At 35.0% G+C, this 9,102-nt stretch overlaps 1 long non-coding RNA gene across 1 annotated transcript in view; it reads left to right on the top strand.

Annotated features, from left to right (window-relative positions):
- LOC105506273 overlaps positions 1–9,102 on the top strand; it is a 133,987-nt gene that overhangs the window by 102,504 nt on the left and 22,381 nt on the right. The window contains exon 2 of the long non-coding RNA XR_001000903.1: positions 7,683–7,748. This is a non-coding gene — a long non-coding RNA (uncharacterized LOC105506273). The remainder of the gene's footprint in view (positions 1–7,682; positions 7,749–9,102) is intronic.

The following is a 9,102-nucleotide window of genomic DNA, read 5'->3' as shown; positions in this document are numbered from 1 at the left end:
AGGTCTTTCCCTTCCCACGAGGCCATATTTCAGACTATCACATGGGGAGAAACCTTGGACAATACCTAGCTTTCCTAGGCAGAGGTCCCTGTGACTTTGGCAGTGTACGTGTCCCTGGGTACTTGAGATTAAGAGAATGGTGATGACTTTTCACAAGCATACTGCCTTCAGGCTTTAACAAAGCACACCCTGCACAGCCCAAAATCCTTTAAACCTTGAATCACCACAGCACAAGTCTCTTGCAAGGACAAGGTTGGGGATAGGGTCACAGATTAACAGCACCTCAAATACAGAACAAAATGGAGTCTCTTATGTCTACTTCTTTCTATATAGACACAGTAACAGTCTGATCTTTCTTTTCCCCACACTGAATTGTATTGCCTAGATTTTCTTCTAGGGTTTTTATGGTTTTAGGTCTAACATTTAAGTCTTTAATCCATCTTGAATTAATTTTTGTATAAGGTGTAAGGAAGGGATCCAGTTTCAGCTTTCTACTTATGGCTAGCCAGTTTTCCCAGCACCATTTATTAAATAGGGAATCCTTTCCCTATTTCTTGTTTTTGTCAGGTTTGTCAAAGATCAGATGATTGTAGATGTGTGGTATTATTTCTGAGGGCTCTGTTCTGTTCCATTGGTCTATATCTCTGTTTTGGTACCAGTACCATGCTGTTTTGGTTACTGTAGCCTTGTAGTATAGTTTGAAGTCAGGTAGCGTGATGCCTCCACCTTTGTTCTTTTGACTTAGGATTGTCTTGGCAATGTGGGCTCCTTTTTGGTTCCGTATGATCTCTAAAGTAGTTTTTTTTCCCAATTCTGTTAAGAAAGTCATTGGTAGCTTAATGGGGATGGCATTGAATCTATAAATAACCTTGGGCAGTATGACCATTTTCACAATACTGATTCTTCCTATCCATGAGCATGGAATGTTCTTCCATTTGTTTGTGTCCTCTTTTACTTCATTGAGCAGTGGTTTGTAGTTCTCCTTGAAGAGATTCTTCACATCCCTTGTAAGTTGGATTCCTAGGTATTTTATTCTCTTTGAAGAATTGGTGAATGGAAGTTCATTAATGATTTGGCTCTCTGTTTTTCTGTTCTTGATGTATAAGAATGTTTGTGATTTTTGCACACTGATTTTGTATCCTGAGACTGCTAAAGTTGCTTATCAGCTTGAGGAGATTTTGGGCTGAGACGATGGAGCTGGTACCATTCCTTCTGAAACTATTCCAATCAATAGAAAAAGAAGGAATCCTCCCTAACTCATTTTTTGAGGCCAACATCATCCTGATACCAAAGCCTGGCAGAGACACAATAAAACAAGAGAATTTTAGACCAATATCCCTGATGAACATTGAAGCAAAAATCCTCAATAAAATACTAGCAAACCAAATGCAGCGGCTAATCAAAAAGTTTATCCACCATGATCAGGTGGATGTTATCCCTGGGATGCAAGGCTGGTTCAACATAACACAAATCAATAAATGTAATCCAGCATATAAACAGAACCAAAGACAAAAGCCACATGATTATCTCAATAGATGCAGAGAAGGCCTTTGACGAAAGTCAACAGTCCTTCATGCTAAAAACTCTCAATAAATTCAGTATTGATGGAACGTATCTCAAAATAATAAGAGCTATTTATGAGAAACCCACAGCAAATATCATACTGAATGGGCAAAAACTGGAAGCATTCCCCTTAAAAAGTGGCACAAGACAGGGATGCCCTCTCTCACCACTCCTACTCAACATAGTGTTGGAAGTTCTGGCTAGGGCAATCAGGCAAGAGAAAGAAATAAAGGGTATTCAGTTAGGAAAAGAAGAAGCCAAATTGTCCCTGTTTGCAGACGACATGATTGTCTGCAGAACACTGTGTTTTCTATTTTACTTTAAAGTAAATCAAATGGATCTGTTTGATGTTTTTTTCAGAATAAGATACCTAAAATCTCTATTATTTACTAATTTATTAGTTTCTATTTTGAGTTTCAGTTTTCTATCTGATATTTTGTAGGTTTGTTTCACTGTTTTTTTTTGTTGTTGTTGTTGCTGTTGATGATCAGTTTTCCTAACTTTTATCTTGCTTTTTCTGTTTATGTGTGTGTGTGTGTGTGTGTGTGTGTGTGTGTAGATAGGTAGATATAGATATATACACAGTTTAGTTATTAAATCTGATTAGTGTTGACTTTTATAATTTCGTACTTGTATACCGTTTTTCTTCATCATATATATATATCAAAAAAAGCATTCCAACCAAAGATTAATAATGTTTTGGTAGATTTATTCAAAAGAATTTAAAACTATATTTTCTTTGATAGACTTCTGGTTATTTGCAAGTAAATATTCTCTATAAATGTCTATGTTTCACTTATTCATTAAGCACAAAGCTTGCTAAATGTTTGTGTCTACGTTTAAACTGAGCCGAATAAAAATGTGTTTTCTTGGGCATTTATTAGTATATGGTACAATCTTTATTTGAACTGTGTAATTTATACTAGTTTAGATTTCATCTGCAACTGTTGAATGTAGAAATATACTACAGGTGTTATGCATATGCACACGTGCATGCACATATGTACAGTTATATACACCAGCATACTGATGTAGACTAGCAAATTTGCTAATGGTCTGATTGAATAAATAATTGATTGAATAAATTAATAAAGAAAAAATTGAATGAGTAATTAAAATCAACTTATGTATTTTACTTATTGAAATCTGAATTATAGAATGATTTGATCAATAACATTTTGTTTAACATTACACAATTCAAACTCTATCTCTTTCCTAAAAGTAATTAATGTATGGAAATCTCCAAGTGGTGGTTTTCTTATAAAATTTATTATTATTAGCCTATTAAATATTTTGCCAAACATTACTTCCATAAATCTATGTATTTAGGAGACCAGGAGCAAAATCCTATTTCTGCCTGACTCAATCATATAGCTGATGTTTAATTAAAAACAAAAAACTGATTATAAGCTAATGATTCAGAACATCCCCCAGGGGATCAGAGAGGAAAAGCTGCCACAATGTGACAGACGCTTTCTTTCAGCTGCTAGTTACAGGAAGCACATTCCAAATGTAAAAAGTTAATATGTTTTCAGAAAACATACTATTGTATATAGTAAAAAGAAAATTAAACAAATAGGCTTTGAAATAAGTAGATATCAGGGTTACAAATAGCAAATCTCCAATATTTGACTTGGAAAGAATAAAATAATAGTGTGTTTCTTCAACTGTGCTTTTCTCTACGACAGTGAATTACAACAGGAGAAAATCAGACATCCATGCCAAGGATGCTAGTATATTTTTAGAAGCTGAAAGGTAAGTAGCAGCCCCAGCTTTTTACTGATTTCAATCCATGGAATGTACCTTAGTTAAGTATAGATACTTATGACATAGTGATAGAATTTAAAAGAAAGAAATGCTATTTATATCTCACAACAAAATTTTTCTATAATATTAGTTACACTGAATTTACATGTAAGCCATACATGTGAAAGATGAAGAAATCCAAGAAAATAAAGATGTATCATCAAATGATTTTGTTTTAGGATAAATTGTTTTAATAATAATTATACAGTAAAAATTATATCTTCATAGTAATAAAAGATATTAAAATCTATTCTTCATTTTGACATGCAAACAAAAATAGATAATCAAATGAAAAGGGAGCTGATGGTGACCAATGAAAATAAAACAAATTCTATGATGCATAGTAATACATTTTGTAAGGTCTATGTTGTTGATTATAAACTAGATACAAATTTACACACCTTGTAGGAATACAGTGTGTTAGACACTATTAGGCCCTAATCCAATCTATTTTTAAGTTCTTTCTTCTAAGCTTCCAGCAAGAGATGACCAAGTAGCTAGATTCTGGCTGATAGGATTTCTGATATAGTCATCCTGGGATGTTTTAAATTTTTCTTATATAGTCAAACACCTTTCTCCTCTTCTTTCTCCGTGATGAAATGCAGACATTGCCACAAAGATATGGGTTCTATATTGAGACCATATGATAATAAGACTAAGAAAAGAAAAATACAGTCATGAAAACACAGTTCTGGTAGAGTTGATCTAGTTGCTCCACTGAACTGACAGTCCTAACAATGCTTGTCACCATATTCCAGAGCCTTGGATGTTAGCTGCATTCCAGTATCTTTAGACTAAGCCCTACAAGAAACCAATACAAAGTACATTTTTGCTTGTGCCTCAGTTCCACTAGTTATAAGTAGATAGTACAATTGTAGAATTGTTTATAGGTTAATTGATAGTTTAAGGACAAATTACAATCTAAGGAGATACAGTAAGAAGATAGTGCAAGGAGATCTGGTTAAATTAATTTAGGCTGAGAAGATAGAATTAAAAATCTTGCCATACTCTAGTCCTTGTATTGACTTCAGCTAATCTGTAATTTATTCAGGCTGCCTGAAAATTCTTTTATCATGCTTTCCATGTAGTTTAAGGTTCTTGGACCACTGTATCTTCAATTCTTTTTATATATCTTTTGTTTGATTTGTGTCATGCATCTTATATTTATATTTTTATAAACACAAAATTGTTTTTTATGATTTTCCATAGATAATTATCTTCTAAAATTAGTAAAAATATAGCTTTAAGAAATAAAAAGAACATATTTTATATTGCCTTTATTTAATTCATTACTAGCATGCTCTGTTTCTTTGTGTTGATCCAGGTGTTGTGTCAATGAATGTCTTTATTCATTTTTAAACGTTGAAGTCTATATTTCCTTTTAACATTTGAAGATATTTTAACTGGATATAGAATTCAGGGTTGACAGGTTTTCTTTTGTTTTTCTTTTCAGGACTTTACAGATGTCAATATATTGTCTTCTAGACAACATGGTTTTTGATATCTGGGGTCATTCTCACTTTTTAAAAATATATTCTCTTATATTCCTCTGGCTACCTTCAAGATTTATATATTTTTTTGATATTATTTATTTAAAAATGATATTCCTCTATGTTTTATACACCTTGATGCTCTCTGAAGGTATTGATTCTTCAGTTTGTTGTCTGTCGGTAATTTTGAAAAACTTTTTGGTTATTATTTCTTCAAATATTTCTTCCACCCTATTCTCTTTTACAATCACATAGGCATCATGTTGCTAGGTCGCAGGAACATAGCCTTTACTAGTGCTTCTGTACCTCCCCTGACATTCTCCCATAGCTCTTGGATGCCCTATTTTGCCCCATATCCCTATTATCTCTGGACCTGTTTCAGTTTGGCTAACTTCTGCTAACCTAGAGTCACTTATTCTTTGTTCACATGTGTCGAGTACATTAATGAGCCCTGCATCAGTGAGAGAAGTATAATCAGTCAGAGTTAAAGAGTGAAGAGAGGGGAGAGTAGAAAATGTGTGGAAGGTTTTACAACAAAGTCTTTCTGTGCGGTAAGCCATTAAGCTATATACTATCATGCAGGAGCTGAGGCTACAGTCTTCCTCAGTGAAACCTATTTGCTCTCATGGCTTTTAACTGATTAGATGATACCCATCTAAATTATTCGGGATAATTTATTTTACTTAAAGTGGAATGATTGTTGATTGTAACTACATCTATAAAATACTCAAGAACAACACCCAGATTAGTGTTTAATTGAATAACTGGATACTATAGCCTAGCCAATTCAACACATGAAACCATCACAAGCCAGTGCAACACGTTTATCGTCTGTGTTGCTGTGTTTTCACTTCTATAATTTTCGTTTAATTATTTGTTACAATTTTCATATCACTGCTGACATTACCCATATGATCCTGCATGTTTTGTACCTTCCCTGAAAGACGTCAACATATTTATCACAGAGAGGGAGATGCTGCATTGGTGTTGTATCTGAATATGACTTTGGATCTTGGATGTGTATTGCTTTCCTTAGACTTACGTATGCCTCATATATTTCTTTTTTATGACCTAAGTTGAACTGAACTACAGTAAATGAAATACCAGCTTTTATGCCTACAAATGACTACACCTTCTCTTTTTCAATTGTTACTTAATGTAAGAATTTGAGCTATTATGATTAGGAAATGGACCAGTTCTCAAGTCTTGCCTTTTTTACATTTGTTCTTAGCACTTCCAGATGTCAAATTCTTATAGAAATAATTTGTGTTTGAAATGGGAGGAGCTACTCTGATGAAATATTTATTTTTACTCCATGTCTGCTCTACCCTTAGCTTTAGGTCTTACCTACGTTTAGCATCTCAGAGATGGCCGTCTTACAAGACCTCTCCTTCTCTACCTCTCACCAGTGTTTTACTATCATTGTTACTGGATTTTTGTTAGCCTAGTGGGAATGGGAGTGGCTGGGGACAGGCCGACATTCTTTGTTGTTTAAATGTAGCCTCAGTGGATCTCACCAATGTGGTCTTTTCTAATGCTTCTGAACTTCCACCGGCTTTAGTGCTTAGCCCAGCATATATACCTGCTCCTTAATAAGGTATAGGTTTATTTAGATTTTGGTCCTTTCCTCAAGATGAAAAGGGCTTTCCCTAGTTTTCTGACAGTGCTTGTGCCCTTACCTCAATAAACTGAATATTTTTTTATTAGGAAGTAAAGGAATAAAATTCTGAGTAGAACTTCTTGTCTCTCATGCAGCAACTTTCCTTCTCCCAGGTCTGCATCACAAGGGACACATCCTTAAAATTTTTCCAGTCTATTCTGTGAGAGCTCAGTAGGGTTCATAAAGAAAAAATCTACAGAGGATACACATGTCCCCCATTTGTTAAAATCCCTAGGGGATTCACACTCTCCAGGCCACACTTGGCCTCCTCCAATTAGGGAACAATCTTGGCTACACTCTTCTCTCCTGTGTCCTGTTGCCTCTAGCCTAGCTAAAGCTGTCCCACATTCATGCCTCCTTACAGGCATTCACCCCTTCTTAAATAGAGCTCTCTGATGCATTCAAAATAAGTCATAAACTTGAAGCTTGCCTTGAACTTTTCATTGTAAGAGTGGGTGTGATGTCCTTTCTAGCTCTCTATATCCTCTACTGAAATCACAAGTCCCTCCCTCCCTTCTGTCTCCAAGCCCCATCAGTTTGTGTTTGGTCCCTGCATTAATTATTTGTCACTGCATAACAAATTACCACAAACTGGGTGGCTAAGGAACCCGTGTTTATCATCACATAGTTTTTGAGGGTCATACATCAGGGTACGTAATGGATGTTCTGCTTCAGGCTCCTTCACAAGATTGTGATCAATGTGTCAGCCAAGTCTGTGTTTCATCTGAAGGCTCAACTAAGGCGGGATTGACTTCCATGGAAAAGTATTCACAGGAGGTTTGACTGAAGACCTCTTTTTCTTGCTTTGATTGTAACTACCTATAGTTTCTTGCAATTTGGGCCTCTCTAACATGCAGTTTGCTTTACTGAACCCAGCAAAGGGAACAGTCAGAAGTTACACGCTTATGCAGCCTAATCATGAGAATAGCCTTTCCATCTATCCATCCACTTTGTTTTATTCTATTGGTTAGAAGTAACACACTAGGCTAACTTATACTCAAGGGGAGACACTATTATACAAGAGCATGAATAAGAAGCAGTAGATATTATTGAGGACCTTAGTAGTACATGCCTGCTGCAATACTCAAAGTACATATAGTTACTTAACTTTGCTTATCCTTCCACATCTCCAGGATCCATGGCTGATCTTTCCACATCTCCAGGATCCATGGCTATAACTGCTACCAAGCTCTGGGCTGCAGCAGTGTATTGTCCATAACCCAAATAAGGTAATGTAGGAGATTTCACATCCAACCATGTTATTCCCCTAGTCATTTAATAATAACTTAATATGTTCCATATATTTGGTGTACTAATACCCTATATGGTTATAATCTCTTGCCCTGTCAGTCCAGAAACAAATGGGCTATCCAAATTATCCAGGAAGAAAAATAATTTACGGCTAATTTGTAATTAAATATAATGTTGAGATAAATTGAACATATCTATATTGTGGCTGAATTACTGCTGTGGCCCTTCCATTGATATCAAAAGTAGTTTACCAGTATCCAGCACTCTGGAAATTTTATTAGTCTCTTTTTTTTTTTATTTCTAATTAAAAAAATATATATTTTCTTTACTTCTTGCTTACACCAGCATCCTGAGATGAGAGTGGTAAGGGAGATGTAAATTTAAGGTGATTTTTTTCCTCTTCTCTTTTTAAAATCACAATTCTAGGAATATTTGACTATAAAATTACTCTCTTGGCTACTGGCAACATTTCTGAAATGCTTACTTATGAGAACAGTGTGATTGATGATTGATTAGGGTACTGTATTGTATACTCTTTCTCCATTTACAATACTGAATATGACAAATACACACACCCACACCCCACAACAACAATAACAAAACATAGCAAAGATCAAATATGGAGTAGCCAACAATATTATGTCATTCAGGTGCCCAAGAGAAATGAACCTGATTAGCGATATGGTGGGGGCTAACCTCATCAGTATATGTTGCAGTTACCACTACAAAAGCGGTTTCTTCCTCAGTTAGTGTAAGATTTCACTCGCAGAAACATAGAACTTTACTTAAGATAACCAATTGGTTATATTTAATTGGCTTATTGCCTGGCTGTGTGAGAAAAATACAGCTGCAAATGTCACAAAAGGAATGAATAACTGTCCTATAAGATACTCAAGTCGTTCACTTTAATTTTAACACTCTGAGAAGATTTTTTTCTATTTCTCTACATAGTCTTTGATCCCACAGAAGGAATTTGGAAATAAACCATGGGGCAGATATTTTGACCTTCACATCAGTGGATATTTTTCTAGGTATTTTGTTTTGCAGGAAAGCAAAGCCTTGATGATATATCTAGTGACTCAACTTATAAACAGGAAACCAAAGGTACTGTGACCTTAGATAGATGTGGTCATTTGCAAGTGTCCTATTGCTTATGAAATCACATCATTAAATCAATTATATATCTTATTAGACCTAGTGTTATGGACCTGTGTCCTCATAAAATTTATATGTTGAATGCTTAACCCCAAGTATCTCAGAATGTGACTGAATTTGGTATAGGGCTTTGGGAAAGTAATTGAGGTGAAATGAGGTCATACAGTAGGCCCTAAT

Source organism: Colobus angolensis, unplaced genomic scaffold (assembly GCF_000951035.1).
Source record: "Colobus angolensis palliatus isolate OR3802 unplaced genomic scaffold, Cang.pa_1.0 Scaffold134, whole genome shotgun sequence".
Classification (NCBI taxonomy): Eukaryota; Metazoa; Chordata; class Mammalia; order Primates; family Cercopithecidae; genus Colobus; species Colobus angolensis.
This window is presented reverse-complemented; position numbering and strand designations above follow the sequence as displayed.